Source organism: Natrix helvetica (genome assembly GCF_964273705.1).
Source record: "Natrix helvetica genome assembly, chromosome: 11".
In the NCBI taxonomy this organism is placed as follows: Eukaryota; Metazoa; Chordata; class Lepidosauria; order Squamata; family Natricidae; genus Natrix; species Natrix helvetica.
The window spans coordinates 1,072,714-1,094,175 of record NC_138562.1 but is presented as its reverse complement, the minus strand read 5'-3'; the positions used below and the strand labels follow the sequence as shown (position 1 = coordinate 1,094,175).

Below are 21,462 nucleotides of genomic sequence, written 5' to 3'. Positions count from 1 at the left end.
CCATTTTTCACAAAAAACGTGGCGTTCAGAGATTTTGGGAGGCCTGCAGAGACTCCTGGGGGCTGAGGAGGTCAAAACCTTTTTTTAAAATTTACCTCTTCAAAACCTTGGTGCGTCTTATACTCCAGTACATCTTATAGTCCAAAAAATACAGTATCTGGCTTGGTGCAATTTAAAACTAGGTTTGGAGGAGTGTAAATCACAAGGTACAGAAATCGACACCAACTGTAGTAATGGGGTGGCATTCCACTCTAGTGGTTTGTTTACCTTTTTTTCATTCATAAAAAAACCCTTGACAAGACTTGTATCTGTTGCCTCTCCTGGCATATGGAGCCTCTTTTGATACAATTTGTAAAATAAATGGTCCAAGAACCGTATTCTGATTCCGCTGCCTCTGTTCTTCAACCTAGAAACTCCAAACTTAATGCATTTGTACTTCATAAGGCCATCTCTGATCTACATTTCTGTTTTAAAGGAAGAAAGAAAAACAGCATCACGGTTGATACACAATTTCCAGCAATTCGCCTTCTTTTGAGACTGTTATACATGATTTTTTTAAACAAGAAAGGAGAATGTGAACCAGTCTTGTTTTGATGCGAGCAGTCATATTGCAGTGAAATGCAATGAAAGCAGAACTTATTTCTATCACTGGACCAAACGACTATTAAACCAGATGGAAGTTATTGACAGACTTTATACAGGTATTCCTCTATTTAAGACCACAGTTAGAATTTCCATTGTTAAACAAGGTGATGTTAAGTGAATCGCACCCAATTTTGGGACCTTTTTGCCGCTGTTAAGTGAATCATCACAGTTATTAAGTGAATCACACGGTTGTTAAGTGAATCCAGTCCCGTCTCCCCCCACCCCCAGTTGACTTTGCTTGTCAGAAACCCTGGGATGCTGCAATGGTCATAAATACATCCCAGTTGCCAAGCACCCAAAATGTGTTGATGTAACCATAGGGGTAATGCAACCGTCGCAAGTCACTTTGTCAATGCCGTTGCAACTCCAAACAGTTGTAAGTCAAGGACCACCTCTACTGCAACACTGCACTCTGTTGCTTCAGTCTCCTTCCTTGGGCTAAAGCAATGATTTTCAAAGCGAGCAACTTAGAGACGTGTGGACTTTATGGCTAGCTGAGAAACTCTGGGAGCTGAAGTGCACACATCTCCAAAGTGCCAAGTTCAGCTGAAGCACCTTTGGCAATCATCTGCCTAATTGCCAAACAAACACCGAACCTCCCAGTTCAAGCTGTACCTGCGGCAGCCTGCTTGTGATTCAGCTCACTTTTTCTATCCTCATGCCATCCAAAGCCTTCAGCTCTTTCGCTCTTTTTTGCACATTAATGTCAGTGGGATCAAATCCATCTGTAGCATGCCAAAAGCCTCTCATAAGAGACAGCCCCAAAGCTTCAGCCTGGACTACGCAGTAGTAGAGCCCACAAAACACTCCTTGAGACCAGCTGCAAGCTGAAAATTGATGCTCAGTCACTATGGATTAGTAGGCTGATGTTAGCACAATCTGTGCAAGCAAAACAGCTGCACCTTATGCAAGCATCAAACTCCATTGAACGCTGCACAGGTAATGTTTTTTTTATATACATTTGGTGTTACGATTAAACTGGGCCTTTAAAAGAAGCCCATCATCTGATGGCAAGATCTTCTCTAAGTTGACTCCACTGGTTTAAATGGAGCCTCTATCCATCCATTTGTCCGTCCGTCCAGCATCCCCATCCATCCAAGTACCTATCTACCTTACTATCTCTCTTTCTCTCATCTACCTTAAACCATCCATCTACCTACCTATGTCTGTCTATCCATCCATCCATCCATCCATCCATCCATCCATCATCTCGCTCTCTATATTTCCATTTCCATCTATCTATCTATCTATCTATCTATCTATCTATCTATCTATCTATCTCTAAATCCATCCATCCATGTACCTACCTATCTCTTTCTCTCTTTTAATCTATCCACCCATCCATCATCCATCCATCCATCCATCCATCCATGTACATACCCATCTACCTCTCTTTTTCTCTATCTAAATCCATCCATGAACCTCCCTATCTCCCTCTGTCTTGTCTGTCTGTCTGTCTGTCTGTCTGTCTGTCTGTCTGCCTATCTATCTATCTATCTATCTATCTATCTATCTATCTATCTATCTATCATCTATCTATCTATCTATCTATCTATCCATCCATCCATCCATCCATCCATCCATCCATCCATCCAGCATCTCTATTTCCATCTACTGTATTTTTCGGAGTATAAGACGCACCTTTCCCCCCCCCCCCAAAAGAGGGTGAAAATCTGGGTGCATCTTATACACTGAATACAGCATTTTTGGCCTCCCGAACCCCGCCCTTCACAAAAATGGCCGTGCATAGCCTTTAGGAGGCCTGAAAAATGCTCCTGGGGGCTGGGGAGGGCAAAAATGAGCGAAAAATTGCCAGTTCTTGCTCATTTTTGTCCTCTCAGCCCCCAGGAGCACTCTACAAGCCTCATAAAGGCCATGCATGCCTTTTGGCAAAACACGGGCCCGTTTCTGAAAATAACAGGCCATCTTTTGCTCGTTTTTCTCCCCCCCCCCCCGTCCCCAGAAGCACTTTGCAGGCCTCTCAAACTCTCTGCATGCCCCGTTTTCACAAAAAATGAGGCGTTTGGAGCATTTGGGAGGCCTGCAGAGTGCATAAACTTTTTTAAAAAATTTACCTGTTCAAAATCTTGGTGTGTTTTATACTCCAGTGCATCTTATATTCTGAAAAATATGGTATCTATCTAAATGCATCCATCCATCCACCTCCCCCCCCCCCCCCCGGGCTGGCTGGGGAATTCTGGAAGTCAAAATCCAGCCATCTTCAAGCTGCCACGGTTGAGAAACCTGGATCTAGTATCTTCCTGGTCCCCTCAGGAGAGAATTTAAGAACAGCAAGCAAGAAAGAGGAATGAAGAGAGGGGAAGATTCACCCACTGAAGAAAAGGCTCAATTGGCCCCCCAAGAGAAGTGCAAAATAAGCGGCCTCTGAAGTTGGGGCAGAAGGCCCACCCATCCTCCACCTTCCGCTTCTCTAAAATTGGAAAATAAAGGGGTCAACGGATCCTGCTAGGGCTCCCCTGGAGAAAAGAGCATCTGCAAGCTTTCCTTTATGGACGTTTGCTTCATCAGCTCTTCCCCCAGAAAGGCAGAGGACTAATGCTCTGGCTCCCGGGGGATTCTTCCCCCTTCAGCCATCAGAAATAGGCCGGGAGGCTTAGAGAGATCTGGGCACCCTTGGTGAATGCACACACACACACTGAGAAAGACATGCAGGATTTTCCTGGCTCTTTGTGCAATCTTTAGGATTTGGAGGGGCGGTGTGGGTGGTGGAAGGAAATAATTCTGAAGAGGCAAATAACAAAATGCTCACAAGGCAGGCAGGGAAACAGATCAATCTCGGCCTGGAGTGGAGGTGTCCCACAGGGCCACTGTGCTTGTCCCATACCTCTTTAATGACACTGCCCTGCAAAAATAAAAATAAAAGAAATGTCCTCTATTCCTCCTCCCTCTGGCCTTCTTCAAAAAAAGAAAGACAATTTGCTTTCAGAATGTATTTATTTATTTGATTTATTTGATTTGTCAGTCATTTACCAGATAATAGGTATAAGAATAAAGATGTGTATGAATGAAAGGGGTATGAATAAATGGGGACAGTAGGACAGGGACGGAAGGCACGATAGTGCGCTTATGTATGCCCCTTACAGACCTCTTAGGAATGGGGTGAAGTCAATAGTAGACAGTTTAAGGTTAAAGTTACGGAGATTTGAAGATGTACCAACAGAGTCAGGTAGAGCATTCCAGGCATTGACCACTCTGTTGCTGAAGTCATATTTTCTGCAATCAAGTTTAGAGCGGTTTACATTGAGTTTGTATCTGTTGTGTGCTCTTGTATTATTGCGGTGGAAGCTGAAGTAGTCATTGACCGGTAGGACGTTGTAGCGGATAATTTTGTGTACTCCGCTTAAGTCCCACCATAGGCAGCGTAGTTCTAGGTTGTCCAGCCCAAAGTTTCGAGTCTGACGGTGTAGGGTATTCTGTTGCGAGCAGAGAAGTGTAGTACTCTTCTCATGAAATACTTCTGGACTTGCTTAATTGTATTAATGTCCAATATTATTGGTTTATATTATTATGTTATATTATTATTCCACACAGATGGAGAATTGGTCTACCAAAGGTTTATACAAAAGTTAGCAATACAATATTATCAGAGGAGAAGCTTTGTAAGTTAGGTTAAAAACTTTTAATGCCTTTTTGGAGATGCTGTTACAGTGAGCTCTAGCACTTAAATCGTTTGATACGCCAAGGTCCTTGACAGAGTGAGGGTCGTCTATGAGGTTGTATCTGCCTAGCTTGTATTTGGTGTTCTGTTGTTTTTTTTTACCAATGTGTAGGACAGATCATTTGTTGGTTGAGATTTGGAGTTGCGACATTTTTGACCATTCAGACACAAAGTCAGGGTCGCTTTGAAGGGCAGTAGCATTGTTGGTGGTGTTGAATAATTTTACATCATCAGTGAAGAGGACGCAGTTGCTTATAAGATGATCGCAAAAGTCATTTATGTAGAGTATAAAGAGTGTGGGTCCTAGAATGCTGCCTTGGGGGACACCGCTGTTAACTGGCGCAGGGTTTGATAGGGCGCTCCCTATTTTGACTATTTGTTTGTCTGTTGACAGAACACAGCAATCCACTTATGAATGGATCCAAAAATGCTGTGAGAGTTTAGTTTTGATAGTAGTTTATCGTGTACCACTGAATCAAAGCTCTGCAGAAGTCAACGTAAATTGTGTCTATTGCTTTACCCTGGTCGAGTTGAGTAGTCCATATGTTTTTGAAGTGTAGGAGTTGCAGATTGCAGGACAATTTTTTTTCTGAAACCAAATTGTTTTTAGAAAGTAGGGTGTTAGTCTCCAAGTGCAGGGTAATAGATTGGTTAATGATTGATTCCATGACTTTGCATGTGATGCAACACAGTGAGATTGGTCTGTAATTTTCAACTAGGCTGGGGTCTCCTTTTTTGAAAATAGGGATGACGCTTGCTAAGGATCATAGGTTGGGTAGGGAGCTGGTTCTGAATGATATCTCATAGATTATGCTTAGGGGTTCTGCTATGGCAGTGGAGAGCTTTTTTAAGAAGCAGGTACATAATCCATTGGGGCCAATAGATAGGGATGGTTTCAGGTTACATAGTGCCTTTTCAATGTTATCTTCGGTAAAATCAAAATGTAGTAGATCATTGCAGTTAGTTGTGGTATGACTAGGAAATGTGGGGCATGAGCCATTGCTGTTTACAAAGACTGAACTGAAGAATGTGTTGAAAAGGTTGGTTTTAACAGCTTCATCGATACAGACTTTCCCATTAGGTCCTTTTATGGGTGGGATGGTTCTTGAGTCTTTAAGTTTGGTGTTTACAAAATTATAGAAGACATGGGTGGACTTTGTGCGTAGGAGGCTTTCCTCTTCTCTGCAGTGGTAATTGGTGCATTCTGCCTTTATCTGGCGGCATAAGTAATGGCATTGAACAGGGTTGCACGTATGGGTTCAGATGTACATTCATTTAGGGTTCAATTTATAACAGATAGGTTGAGGTCACCAAGGAAAATAAGAGGGTGTGGGCTGGAGGATGCCCACATTAGTAATAAAGTTAGCTTGTTGACATGAAAGAGGTCATAATCAGGGGCTCTATAGCATAGTAAGAAGCGAAGTGTGGTATTTAAGGACAGTTCACAGATGATGGTCTCTGGAAGAGCAAGCTCCTGTGCAATTTGAATCTTTTTTAGATTTGGGGACTTTTGATAGAAGATAGCAACTCCACTCCCTACAGACTTCACGATCTGACCAATAAACATGATAGTCACTTGTTGTGGTAATGGCATTTGAGAAAGATGCATTCAACCATGTTTCACAGACAAATATAATGTCAAATATAGCTGTGTTTAGTAAGAGGAGGAATTCATGCATTTTGTTTGTGAGGCTTCTTGCGTTAAGTAGTTTGCATTTAAGGTCTGTGGTAGTGGGTCTGGAGGAAGTAAGGGCCATGTGTGTCTAGTTTTAGATGTTGGGGTGGTGGTTATTGGGATGTAAATCATAGGTCCTGCATTTGATGGTCTGTGCGGTAGTCAATGTATAGGTTAGTCTCTCATAGTTCCTGTTGTCTTTTGAGCTCAGAACGTCAACTCTCTGTGTCTGTGAGCTTGTGGGAGGTGTAGGTGCAGGGCTGTAAGTTTCCTTGGCTGTTTCTTTGGAGTAGTACTGCTCCCATTGCCATGTTGCTGGAGTCTGCTTGGATCACCAAGGATCGCTCGGGGTTGGATGCTTTCAGCACCAGTTCCTTTGCAAACATTTATTTTAGTGTTTCGAATGTCTTTTGGCAAGTTAGGTCCCACTGTAGAGGTTGTCCCAGGTGAGGTTTTGTTCCTGGGCTTCCTGTCTTTAGGAGGTCTGTCATGGATTTGGCAATCTTCGCAAAGGAAGGGATGTATTGCCTGTAGAAGTTTGTGAACCCTAAGAGGTTTTGTAGCTGTCTGCGGGTGCGAGGGAGTTTGCTAGCCTAGGACGGCTTGCACTTTGGATGGGTCCATCTCTATTCCCTCATTTGACACTTGGTAACCCAGGTAGTCTAGCTGAGCATGGTGGAATTCACATTTTGATAGCTTGATGTACAGGTTGGCTGCCAGAAGTTTTTCCAGTGCCTGTCGGACCAGGGGTATGTGGCCGTTCATGTTCTCCATATAGATGAGGGTGTCTTCCACGTAGATGAGTACCCCCTTGTAGGGGGGCTCATGCAGTCCACATTTATTAACTGCATGAAACACTGCTGGGGCTCCCTGCAGTCCGAAGGGCAACACTTTGAATTGGAAGCTCCCTACGGGGCAGTTGAACTCTGTTTCCCATTCATCTCCTTCCCTGATGCGTACTCGGTAGTATGCTTCTCTGAGGTCTAGTTTGGTGAAGACTTTTCCCTTGCCCAGGTGAGATAGCATGTCCTTCATGAGGGGGAGGGGTATAGGTCTGTACATACATGGCATTGATTCCTCTAAAGTCCACACACAATCTTATAGTTCCATCTTTTTTTATTTGAAGAGGGCTGGCACTGTGACCTGTGGTGTGGCTGGCTCGATGAAACCCCCCCCCCCCTGCTAGGTTTTTGTCTATGTATCTGCATATTTTTTGCATTTCCCAGGGCATCATGGTGTACAGTTTGGGCTTGGGTAGTTTTGCCCCGGGGATGATTTCAATGGCGCAATCTGCCTTGGGGGGGGGGGGCAGAATGTTGCACTCGGTATCGCTGAATACGTCTGTGAGACCCTGATATTCCTTCGGGATTTGTTCAGTCTCTGGGGTTTTGTGGCTGACACTTGTTCTGGTGGGCTCTTTTGGGGGGGGTCCCTGCGTGGGTGGTGCTTCTGCTTGCTGATATGGAAGGGGTTGGGCCCCCTTTGCTATCCTAAGTCTGCGGGTACCCCCTTGCCACCAGATGGTCATTCCTCACTTGCCTAGCCAAGAGAGTCCCAGTATGACTGCCTCTGTTATTTTGGGGGCTAATTATAAGTCAGATTACTTCCCGGTGATCTGCTAGATCTAGTCTCACTGGTTCGGTCAGGTGGGTGGCATAGGCTCCTCCCATTAGGGACCCATCGACCTGTTTGAACCTGATCGGGTGGATCAGTCTTTTTGCTCTGATCCCCAATTTCAGGATCAAGCATCTAATGCAGCCTGAGTCTATTAGGGCTTGAAAAGTCCTCTGGCTTCCCTTTTTTTAAAATATTTTTTTTTATTTTTATTTTCAAAACAAACACGGCACAAAGAATCTTCCTTCTTTACATACTGTAGAAGGTGTATCAGTTGGTTACAAAAGACTTTTATGCATCTCTTCCACAGTCATCAACCATAATTCATATTAACTCAAGTATTTTAACTCAGATATTTATACATGTTATCATCATCATACCTCTATTTTCATTTGACTATAATTGTTTAAACGTCCTTCATCATAAAATATACCAAGATTTAATACATAACCACATACTGGCATTTCATTTACTATTTTTAAATCCTCCAATAACACTGAATCCTTATGTCCTATTCTAGCTAAACATCCTTAATATTTAGTAACAAAATTTTCTAATTGGTCTTTTCCCGTGTAAGGTTGAGATTGTCTTTGCAACGTTTCGGCAGGATCTCACCTGCCATCTTCAAGCTGTGGGCTTAAAATGTGATCGGAGCTGCCGTCTTTCTGTAAGTCTTGGTGGGAGGGGATGGGGTGCTGGCTTTGTTTCAGTAAGTGGAATGATTGGTTGTGTGGTTGTATCATGATTGGTAGATTGGTGCTGATTGGTGCAGGCTGTGTGTGCATTGTTGTTTTGTATTTTAACGGCTTGGGTGGTGGGTGGTGTTCGTTTGTTGGCTAGGGCTGGTTTCCAGATGTTTGGTAGGCGGGAGGTATCATCACGTTTGTTCATGCTGTGGGGGTGTTTCTCTATTTCGATGGCTTCCATGATTATTCTATTGTGGAGGTGTTCTGTTTTGGAGATTAACCTGGCTCCTTCAAAGTTGATTTCATGTCCTGTAGCTTTAAGGTGCTGGAAAAGGGAGGAAGTTTTTTCTTTTTTTTCTTACTGCGTTCTTGTGTTCTGTGATGCGTGCATTTATCCTTCTGTTTGTTTGTCCTATGTATATTGCTGGGCAGATTTTGCATGGTATTTTGTAGACTCCTTGGTTTTCTAGTTGGATTTTGTCTTTGGGGTTTCTTAAGATGTTGGCTATTTTTTGGTCAGTGGTGAAGGCTGTCCTGATATTGTGCTTGTGATCACATTTTAAGCCCACAGCTTGAAGATGGCAGGTGAGATCCTGCCGAAACGTTGCAAAGACAATCTCAACCTTACACGGGAAAAGACCCGAATACAACAAAACCAGCATACCTACACCCGTGAAAATCTATGAAAATATATATTCTAGAAGGAGCACCCATGGGATCACCCCTCTCTCCTGTCATTGCAAACTTATACATGGAACATTTTGAAACCAATGCCTTAGACAAATCTGAACACAAACCCAAACTCTGGCTTAGATATGTTGATGACACTTTCGTGATTTGGCCACATGGAAAAGAAAAACTGGACAACTTCCTCACACATCTCAACAACCTACACCCCAAAATACAATTCACCATGGAAATAGAAGCAAACAACCAACTTCCCTTTCTGGATGTCCTAATCTACAAAAAACCCAATGGCTCCCTAGGACACACCATCTACCAGAAAAAAACACACACCAACCGCTACTTAAATGCACAATCCCATCACCACCCTGCACAGATCAACTCTGTAGCCAAGACCCTCATCTCCAGAACCAAACGCCTAGCCGACAAAGACCACCTGAAAACGGAATTACACAAACTCACAAATGTATTAATCTCCAATGGATTCCAAAGAAAAACAATCACCAACCTAATCCAAAAGGAGACTCCCACAAAAAACCAAGATACAGAACAGGAAAATGGCATCGCCCTCCTCCCTTACATCAAAGGCACCACAGATAAAATCAGCAAAATTCTCCACAAGCACAATATCAGGACAGCCTTCACCACTGACCAAAAAATAGCCAACATCTTAAGAAACCCCAAAGACAAAATCCAGCTAGAAAACCAAGGAGTCTACGAAATACCATGCAAAATCTGCCCAGCAATATACATAGGACAAACAAACAGGAGAATAAATGCACGCATCACAGAACACAAAAATGCAGTAAGAAAAAAAGAAAAAACGTCCTCCCTTTTCCAGCACCTTAAAGCTACAGGACACGAAATCAACTTTGAAGGAGCCAGGTTAATCTCCAAAACAGAACACCTCCACAAGAGAATAATCATGGAAGCCATCGAAATAGAGAAACACCCCCACAGCATGAACAAACGTGATGATACCTCCCGCCTACCAAACATCTGGAAACCAGCCCTAGCCAACAAACGAACACCACCCACCACCCAAGCCGTTAAAATACAAAACAACAATGCACACACAACCTGCACCAATCAGCACCAATCTACCAATCATGATACAACCACACAACCAATCATTCCACTTACTGAAACAAAGCCACCACCCCATCCCCTCCCACCAAGACTTACAGAAAGACAGCAGCTCCGTTCCCATTTTAAGCCCACAGCTTGAAGATGGCAGGTGTGATCCTGCCGAAACGTTGCAAAGACAATCTCAACCTTACATGGGAAAAGACCCGAATACAACAAAACCAGCATATATATATATATATATATATATATATATATATATATATATATATATATATATATATATATATATATATATATATATATATATATATATATATATATATATATATATATATATATATATATATATATATATATATATATATATATATATATATATATATATATATATATATATATATATATATATATATATATATATATATATATATATATATAGTTATCATTATCCCTCCTTTATTTGACTATATCCTATATCATAACATTTCCCCCCCTAATAATCAAGACTTAACTGAATCTAACTTAGTTCTTTATTAACCTTTATATATAATCCAAAAGGATTTCTAATCTTCCTTTCATGGGTACCATTCAATATTCATATCCCATTATTACTTATCATAACACTACACATTGTATACATTATTATCATTATCAATTATTTATTTAACTATATCTATTGTCACTAAATTTCACTAAGTTTAACTAGTTTTAAATTATACACTTCCATCTATCAACCTGTATCTTTGCAGTAGCAAAACAGTCTCATGTCTTCTGCCATTTGTAGTGTCAGTCCTCTAATCATCTCCTTAATCAAATTTGTATGGACTCTTCTTAGCAACTCGTTGCTTACAAAATCTCTCATGTAATTTCGATGCCCTTCTTCTGTTTCCTTATCAGCTTATCTTTAATTGTCAGTAGTGTTATCAATGATGTTGCTAATAAAATTTCTCTCTTTAAATCCATAAATTCTTTTGTTTTTTCTTCTTCTGTGTCTTGCCATCTGGGGTAGAGTTCCCCTCCATTTAATTCCTCTTTCAGTATTCCACTCTTTCCATCACCAGACACAAACCAATCACCATAAATATCAACAGATTTAATTTCTTTATAGTCATTTTCCTCTTTGGTTTTTTAGGATTCTAACCTCCACTTTTTCCACTTGATAAACATCTCCAACTTCTTCATCATGTTTTACTGTTAGATGCTCTAAGTTTTCCAACTTCTTCTCTGTCCTCTCAAATGTGTTTGATAATTTCTGAATTTCTAAGAATATCTGTCAGGCCTGTAGTTATGTTTTTTTATTTTACTGTATTGTTTCATTAGTGTAGTAGTTGGGAGGGGGGAATAGAAAGGAGTAGATTTGTGGAATGTGTTGTTGTCATTCTTTCTAGAAGCCAAGGTCATCTTTTGTCTCCGCGCCTCGACACCTGACCGGAAGCAGAGGGGTGTAGATGCCAGCGTGGAAGAAGATTGGACCATGTGATGGATTTATGGGTGTGGGGATAGATCATGAACTTTCAACTGGGTGGAATTCCAGGAAGCAAATCAGAGTTGGAATTCCACATTTGTGCCAACATGCCTGTATTATTAAATTGGAACTTTAAGGATGATTCTGCCTTGGACTCTGATTTATTCCTGCATTGTATTTGGAACGCTGACAATATCTTTTGCAGACTTAAAGTTTCTTTCTGTTGTTGAAGTTGTGCCATTATCTCCAGGTAACAAACACTGCTGCTCTGGCTTGGTAGGTTTTTACAAGATCAAGCATAAATTCACAATAAAGTTTTATTTTCACTTTTCTCTGGTTGAAGATATACTTCAAAGGGACATCTGTATGCTTTTCTTCTTATCACTCTCTATAAACAAGCAGTGAGACCTTGGAGTGCCAAGCCAGGATAATCAGTAAAGAGAGTAAAAGTGTTTCGTTACCAATATACAAACCTCCAGCCTCCGAGTAGCAGTGTTATTGTTACAACTTTGTTTCTTTTTGTATCTTTTTTGTATTTCAAGTTAAAAAAGGTCTGATTCTTCATGTCAGGCCTGTAATTATATTCTTTTTAGGATCTTTGGCCTGCCACACTTTTTAATAATTCTCTATGCTGTTTCATTAGTGTAGTAGTTGGGAGGGGGGAATAGAAAGGAGTAGGATTGTAGAATGGATTGTTGACATTCTTTTGTAGAAGCCAAGGTCATCTTTTGTCTTCGCATCTTGACACCTGGCCGGAAGAAGATGGGTGTACATGCCAGCGTGGAAGAATATGATTGGAACATGTGATGGATTTGTGGGTGTGGGGAGAGATCATGAACTTTCAACTGGTTGAACTTAGAGGATGTAATTTAGAGTTGAAATTTCCATAGCCGTGCTAAATTGCCTGCGGAATAAATTGGACCTTAAAGGATGTTTTGCCTTGGACAATGATTTATTTCTGCATGGTATTTAGAACCCTAACATTATTTCAACTCTCTACTTTAAAAATATTTCACTAGCTCCCTCCCCCTATCAAGGGGGAAGGGCTGGTGATGGAAGATCTGGTGATGGGGTCTCGGCATTCCCAATGCTGACCGGGACAGCGTAAATATCAGCGAAGAATAAATTAGAAGCTTTTGGTGATAAGAAGCTGAGTGCGGAACTTCAAAGGCAATGGAATGCTGCCACCAGTTTAATTGCATCTGGAGGAATGCAGGAGGAGACGCGACAAGACGAAGGAAATCTCAGACGGACTTCTTCAGCAAAATTGTGAGTGCATGCTCCCCCTCCTTCCCCCCAGCTTGGAAACAAGGCTTGGAAAAAAAAAACCTAGAACAGAGGTTTGGGCTCCTTCCAGACGGCAATAAATGAAATGGCATATCACCCTGCAACTAGATGGGAGAGAGATTCCCTTTCAAAATGGGAATTTCAAAGGAGGCAGGAAGAAGGAATTTTTCCAGCATCTGTCACTTGCAAGCCACCACAAATGGGGCTGCAACCAGTAAATGAAGCAAATTGGGCAGTAAATTGGGCTTTCCTCACAGGACTTGGATGGAAGATATGCTACTTACAAACTCCTTTGCCATCAGCATGGGGAAATGCTCCAAGCCAGCAAAGGGCACCTACTTGGCCCATAACTCCTCCAAGCCAGCAGGAGGGTCCTTGGCACGTAAAACCCCCTAGCCAGCCATCATTGGTTGAGCTGCAACCTGTGAAGCAGGCAACCCCGGGATGGGTCTTAACCCCAGGTCATGGATGGGAGGGATGCCAGTGGGCACCTGCCCTCCCTCAGCAGATGGCACCATGGCAGAAAGCTGGGCAGTGGCCAACCGAGGGATTGACCTCCCCACCGGTTCCAGTCTCCCCTGCAAGGCCCAAAAAGGTTCTTACCAGACCTTCCTACAGAGAAGAAATCTCCATGGAAGAAGGGATTACCAAACAGAGGCCTGCATTGTGGATGGCGGGAAAATGTGCGCCTGCAAGGCCCCAAGTGGTTCTTACCCCACCTTCCTACAGAGTAGCAATCTCCACCATGGAAGAAGGGTTTACCAAGGGGGCAGCTGCAAGTTGGAGAGCAAGGCAGTGTGATGAAACGGTTCCTGAGTTTAGAGATGTAACTAGGTTCCATTCCTCGTGGGGCCCAATTAAATGCCACCATTGTTGTCAACTTGGCCACAGAGCGTCAGAGTGTTTGGCTCCAGCCCCAATGCCACAAACGTGCGCACCAACCACCACGGCGGTAAAGAGAGGGTCCCAGATGCCACCACAGAAGAGTCATCTGGGCCAACAACCTCTGGAAGAGGATCCCCAACTTAAGGTGAGGAAGTGTCCTACCAAGGGGGAGGCCTCGGAAGAGGAAAAGGGCAGACATTCTCCGGAGGAGGATCCCGAACTTAAGGTGACAAAGAGTCCAACTAAGGGGGAGGCCTCGGAGGGGAAAAAGCCTAAACGACCTCTGGAAGAGGATCCCCAACTTATGGTGATGAAGAGTCCTACCAAGGGGGAGGCCTCGGAGGAGGGAATTGCCGAAGAACAAATGTGTGTACCAGTCGCCATGGTGGTAAAGAGAGGGCCCCGGATGCCAGCACAGAAAAGTCATCTGGGCAAACGACCTCTGGAAGAGGATCCCCAGCTTAAGGTGACAAAGAGTCCTACCAAGGGGGAGGCCTCGGAGGAGGGAATTGCCGAAGAACAAACGTGTGTACCAATTGCCACGGTGGTTAAGAGAGGGCCCCAGATGCCCGCACAGAAAAGTCATCTGGGCCAACAGCCTCTGGAAGAGGATCTCCAACTTAAGGTGACGAAGTGTCCTACCAAGGGGGAGGCCTCGGAAGAGGAAAAGGGCAAACAATCTCCGGAGGAGGACCCCCAACTTCAGGTGACGAAGAGTCCTACCAAAGGGGAGGCCTCGGAGGAGGAACAAGGCCAGCCATGGATGATTGGATCCAAGAGCCCAGAACCTACAGCACCTGCAGCAGAGAGCCCGAAACGGCCATGGGAAGAGGTCGCAATGGACTTCATCATGGAACTCCCAGACAGCAGTGGGCATAAAGTAATTTGGACTGTTATTGATTTGTTTTCTAAGCAGGCACACTTCATTGCTTGCTCAGGATTGCCATCCGCAAACGAATTAGCGAAAATGTTTGTGAAACACATTTATCGCTTGCATGGAGTACCCAAGAGGATCATTTCAGACCGCGGAGTCCAGTTCACAGCCAAGTTCTGGAGAGAGGTCCTGAGATCTATTGGGTCCACACAAGAACTGAGCTCAGAGGTTCATCCCAGCATGAACGGCGCAGCAGAGGGAGCCAATGCGGTGGTGGAACAATACATCAGGTGTTTTGTGGACTATCAGCACGACAACTGGTCGGACTTGCTACCCTTTGCCGAAGTGGCGTACAATGATGCGGTCCACAGCAGCAGAGGATTAGCGGGTTTCCAGATTACCAGTGGCATGAAAGTTGTTGCCATGCCTGAGTTGCCTAGAGAACCTCCTTCTTTCATGTCTTTGAGTGAATGGATGGACATGCTAAAGAAAGGATGGGAGAATACGAAGAAGGCTCTAGCAGTTGCGGCAGAAGCCTACCAGAAGCAAGATGATCAACATCGCTCGCTCCAAAACCCCTACCGTGTGGGGGACAATGTTTTTGTATCTACCAAATACATAAGATTAGAAATGCTTAGTAAGGAATTGGGTCCAAAATTTCTAGGTCCATTCCCGATAGTGAAGATAGTTAACCCAGTTACAGTTCAACTCAGTCTACCCAGAAGTCTAGGGGAAATTGACCCAGAATTTCATTGTAGCTTGTTGAAACCAGTAATTGGGTCTAACAGAAGAGCATCCACCCAAGCTCAATCTCCTCCGTTAGTGATGGAAGGGGAAACACAATCTGAGGTGGAAAAAATTGTAGATTTCAGGCTGAATAGGGGTTGCTTACAGTACTTAGTGCATTGGAAGGGTTACCCTTGGTCTGAAGCTAATTGGGTAAACAGTGGGAACCTAAAAGTGGAGAAGTTAGTAAAGCAATTCAATGGGAAGTTTCCCGAGAAGTCAAGGGGTTCCCCTGGGTGGAGAAGAAGTGGTTAATTTTGTTATGTTAACTTTTATGTTATTCTCTTTGCAGGAAACGTTTTTCTTTTGAGGAGAGGCCGCCTGTCAGGCCTGTAATTATATTCTTTTTAGGATCTTTGGCCTGCCACACTTTTTAATAATTCTCTATGCTGTTTCATTAGTGTAGTAGTTGGGAGGGGGGAATAGAAAGGAGTAGGATTGTAGAATGGATTGTTGACATTCTTTTGTAGAAGCCAAGGTCATCTTTTGTCTTCGCATCTCGACACCTGGCCGGAAGAAGATGGGTGTACATGCCAGCGTGGAAGAATATGATTGGAACATGTGATGGATTTGTGGGTGTGGGGAGAGATCATGAACTTTCAACTGGTTGAACTTAGAGGATGTAATTTAGAGTTGAAATTTCCATAGCCGTGCTAAATTGCCTGCGGAATAAATTGGACCTTAAAGGATGTTTTGCCTTGGACAATGATTTATTTCTGCATGGTATTTAGAACCCTAACATTTGAATGAGTTAGAAAAACAGTCACAGTAATGAAAGAGGAAAATCGTAGTCCTTAGTTACAAAGAATAATAAAAGAAAGAAATAGAAGAAGAAAACTTAATCCATTCGTTTTAAAAGGCTTGCATAAATTCCATCCATGAACATAGCATTTAAAAAGTAAGATAACCCACTGTCCAAAACCATTCAAAGCTTAATTCTGCTGCTTATTTCTTCCGTTCTCCAACTTAAATTAATTTAAAGATTTTTATAGGCAGTCTCTTTTAAAACGGTAAAAATTCCTCACTAGCTGGAAACACTTTCTCTCTCTGTATCCTTCCATTTTGGAGCCGCCCCGACTTCATTAGCTTTGGCTGGATTTTTTGTCGCCGGCTTGAAGAACTTTCTTGCGTCGATCAGGGACTTTGCGATGTCCCTGAGATCAGCAAGATGTATTCTTCCTGTTCACCCTCTCTGCGGGACGGTTTAGGACGGATTGGACCACCCAGCGGCAAAAGTATCAGCTGCAGTCTCAGAGCTTCGAGACCGCACATCCGTATCGTTGTGATGTTGGCTCCTCCTCCCCCAGGCTTCCCATTTTTGAGGCTGTGAGGTGTATTGGGAAAACAAAATGGTCCTCTCACCATTGGGCCGTTTTCGTTCTCGTCATCACTGTCATAGGATTCTGGTGACTGGTTGTCGCAATCATAGGAAGTCATCTACGCCTTGCAGTTGGGAGACTCTCCTCTTGTGGGGGGCTGCTAGCCATTCCCTTGCTTCTCCCTCTAGCCCCTCTGCGATAGTATTCACCATGACTCTGTGGGATGAGTAGAGGTATCCATAGCATTCTAGGTGGATCTCAGCTGAGTCAAGAAATGGGGCTAACTGGTCTGAGTCCCCATCAAACTTTCCCCTGAACTGGGGTGGTTCATTCAGCACTGCTCCTCCCCCCTCCCGTCGGTCTCCGTATGCTTGCGCTGATATGTCTGGCCATCTTCCTCAGCTCTAGTTCGGAGGGAGGGAGGGGGTTGTTTACCCTGGGCAGCCTGCCTGCTGTGTGGGAGAGGCACTGGTTGCAGCTTCCTTCTGATGGGTGGAGAAGGGGGGCTGCATTCCCATCTGCTTCTCCTCACCTCAAAAGGATCCACTGATTCTCCCCTCTCTTTTTGCCTGCATAATGGCCCCTCTTCACAGAGGGTGGTCCAATCAAATTCCTCCCTCTGTTGCTCTCCAGAGGCTCCATCAAGGGCTTTGGAATCCTGGCTTGGTTCCAGTCCAGCATCCACTCCATTCTTCCCAGCTTGCTCAGGGCCCTTCCCTTTTCCTGGGCATTGGGATGGGGGAGCTCAACATCAGCTCTTCAGTGGTAATTTCCACAAATACTCATCTCTTCTTGCTTTGATCGCTGGAGCAGGCATATGAGCTTTGATGTCTGAGGTTAGGTTGCATTTTGCAACTTTCTTGCCATAGTTGTTAAGTGAATCACTGCAGTTGGTAAGTCAGTCATACGGTTGTTAAGTGAACCGGGTTTCCCTGGGGACTTTGCTTGTCAAAAGGTCACAAAAGGGGATCACGTGATCCTACTACACTGCAACCATCATAAGTATGAGCCAGTTGCCGAGCATCTGAATTTTGATCATGTGACCCAGGGGAGGCTGAAACAGTTGTGTGAAAAACATAGCCCAGGCCATACAAAAGCTACTTTTATTAGAAGGACACAATAACAGAATCTTGCTCAATGTCCCTTCCTGCTCCCGCCTTTATCCTAAAGAGAAGATCAAATCTGAGACACTTTCTGTAATTACAGTTCTGCTTTGGACTCAGATTTCTCTTATCTGAACATTTCTCGTTTGCCCCTCTCTTCCTCCTGTCCCTCAAAGTCATTCCAACAGCCCATTATGGTACTCAAGGTTTACAGAATCCCACATTTACAATAATTTGTTCCTAATGACATTTACTTGAAGGTAACTTCTTCTGTTTTTAAAATAAACTGAAACTATGATCTTGAATAAGTATGATTTAAATTATCCTCCGCATCCATTCCCCCCCAAATATATTTCAGCCATCAAGCTAAACATATTGTAGGCTGTAGTTCATAGATTCATGCACCAACTTGCTGCGTGAAACTCTCTCTGGCCAACTCACCATGGCCAACTCGTCATGGGATAACATGCCCTGGTCAACTCACGGCAGGACAATTTAACAATTCAGTTTATTTTAAATAAATAAATATTTTAATATCATTCACATTTCATTCTGTCCCTCTTTTTGTAGCCTTTCTTTAATGATTCATTTCTATTGTTTATATTAGTGTAACTTTTGTCCCGCAGCGAGTCATCCCATAGCAAGTTGCTGCAGCTAACTGGACGTGGTGAGCTGGCATTGGCAAGTTGGCCATGGTGAATTGTCATAGACCCTTCATACATTCATGCAAAACCTCTTGCATCTTTAACATGGAAGGGTAACCTCAAAACCCTACAAAACTTGGGAATGAAGGTTCTGTCCAACACAAACTTCAGCAGCAAAAAAAGAGGATTGATTGATTTTTATACCATCTATATTATTTTTACAAAAAAACTCCAGGCGGCAAACATATCCAACATGCTTCCTATTTTCTGCACAACAACAATCCTGTTGTTGATTGCGCAACATTGGAAAAAAGATTTTTTACCGACAATTGATCAATGGATTCAGAAGGTGGCGGGGTTCGCCGAAATGGCAAAAATCTCAGCTTTCTTAAAAGCTCAGAAACAGGAGGATTACACACAGGAATGGGCAAAATGGATTGATTATATACAGAATAAATATCAGACTAGGAGTTATTATCTAGTCTTTAGGTAAGAATGTTTAGACCGATAGATGATCAGAGTAAATAGTATATGGGATGTTTGGAATTGTTAGAGTGGTATACAGCGGAAGTCAGGGGGGTGGGTTTGTGTGGGAGGTGGGGGAGGGTTAGGGTGGAGGGTGGGGCAATATATATATATGAATAAATTAGAAGATGGGATTAATGAAACATTGTTAGGCTAGGAGAAATTTATATTAAGAGTTATAGATGTTAAATTAGCTTAGAAAATGATCAATGTGTTATTATTAATTTAAGAGAAATTTATATAGTGTTTGTTGGGAGGAGAGGGGTTATGAGTAATCTATTTTAAGATGCGGGGAGGGGAGGGGGTAAAGTGTTTGGTATAATATTTGAATGTGAATTTTTGCGGGGGGGTTGGGGGGGTATAGCATTTGTATGAGATTTATATTGTGTGGAGGGGGGGTGAAAACGGGGAAAATTTGTTTGTACAAAACTCTTTTAATAAAATAAAAAAAAACAATCCTGTGAGGTGGGTTGGGCTGAGAGAGAGGGACTGGCCCCAGGTCACAGCTGTCTACCATGCCTAAGGCATGACTAGAACTGATTGTCTCCTAGTGATTGGCCCAAAGTCATCCAGCCAATTTTTATGGCTAAAGAAGGACTAGAACTCACAGTCTCTGTCTTTCTAGCCTGGTGCCTTAACTACTAGACTAGAGCAACCTGGGTAGTACCAAGTTCAGGAGTTTTAAATCAATGGTTGAAAACAGAGCTAATGTTAAACGGTCTTGTAGAAATAGATGTGAGAAATGACGCATTGGTCCAGAGTTAACCAGCTGCCCTTACACTTTGAGAGGCAAAGCACTCTTTATGCACCCAACTAAAATCTTGCTCTTCATTCCCGCTCTAGAACACCTCTTGCTCAGCTGTGAATTCTTTTCCCCAGGCTGGTTATATATAATTAACTGGGTTCACACAAAGTAGACTACAGGCAGTCCTCAACTTACAACAGTTCATTTAGTGACTGTTTGAAGTTACAACGGCACTGAAAAAATGACTCACGACCATTTTTCACACTTATGAGCATTGAAGCATTCCCATGGTCATGTGATCAAAATTCACACCCTTGGCAACTGACTTGTGTTTATGACAGTCAGAGTATCCTGGGGTCACATGATAATCTTTTGTGACTTTCTGACAAGCACAGTCATTGGGGAAGTCAGATTCATTTCACAACCATGTTAATAACTTAGCTACCATATTTTTCGGAGCATAAGATGCACCTAGCTTATGGGGAGGAAAACCAGGAGAAAAAAAATCTGTCTCTGCCTCCAGCAATTTGCCTCCTTGCAGTAAACAGCAAACAATACAGAAGATATACACTGTTTATAGTGTTACATTTCAAACTTGTACAGATACTGTTAAAATTGATGTGGCTTTCTGGAAGTATACATTATTCTCTGCTATTTAAAAAAAGATACACTGGGCCTCTTCAGATCAAGCATTTATTTTAAAAAGCTTCTTCATTTTGTTAAGTTGTCTAGAACAGTAGTCCCCAACCCCTGGGCCACGGACCGGTACCAGTCCGTAGATCAAATGGTACCAGGCCACCAAGGAACATTAAATTATTTCCATTTTATTTACTGTGGTGTATTTCTCTCGGGTTTGTTCGACTTTCCATGGACAAGAGGTTAACTGGGAGCTGAGAGACGTCACCTAAAGCCGCACCAATACCGCGCATGCACAAAATATCGTGATATCGGGGCGCTTTTCTCTCTGTTCACAGGTACTTTCTCATGTTTAACAGTGCTTGGTGTACGTGTATATTATGTTTGCTCAAATTTAACCCACAAATTAGCAAAAATGAGTACGAAACAGACGTCGTTAGAAAGTTTCCTTGGGAAAAAGAAAAGGCCCAGTGAAGAGACAGAAGAAGAGCCTTCAACATCAAAGAAACAGAAAACTTTTAACAGACAATACCGTGAGTCCTACTTGAAATATGGATTTATCGGGACAGGTGATTCCCACACACCAACCCCGCTCTGCATAGTTTGCGGCAACCAGCTCTCTAATGAGGCAATGAAACTTTCAAAACTGCTTCGCCACTTTAATGCCAAGCACCCTGGATTAAAAGACAAGCCCTTGGAGTATTTTGAAAGAAAAAAACAGGAACACGAAGGACAGAAGAAATTTATGAGGGCCACCACATCAATAAAGGAGAATGCACTGAGAGCATCATATTTGGTGGCTAACCGTATTGCTAAGGCTAAAAAGCCATTCACTATCGGTGAAGAATTGATCTTGCCCTCCACTTAAAACATTTGCCGTAAACTTCTAGGAGAGGCTGCTGTGGAAAAGACAGCACATGTGCCTTTGTCGGCTAGCACTGTGACTAGGCGCATTGAGGAAATAGCCGAAGACATTGAAACACAATTGTTGGAGAGGATCACTGTGGAACGCACTCCAGGTTGACGAATCTACAGATATCGACAACAAGGCAATACTACTTGTTTATGTGCGATATCTATATCAGGAGGATGTGCATGAGGATTTGTTATGTGCACTATCT

The 21,462-nt window shown here is 42.9% G+C and overlaps 1 protein-coding gene across 1 annotated transcript in view; it reads right to left on the bottom strand.

The window, feature by feature from the left end:
* The window catches only part of ARHGEF9 (Cdc42 guanine nucleotide exchange factor 9), a 292,276-nt gene that overhangs the window by 221,250 nt on the left and 49,564 nt on the right, over nt 1-21,462 (bottom strand). The gene's annotated exons all lie outside the window — the stretch shown is intronic.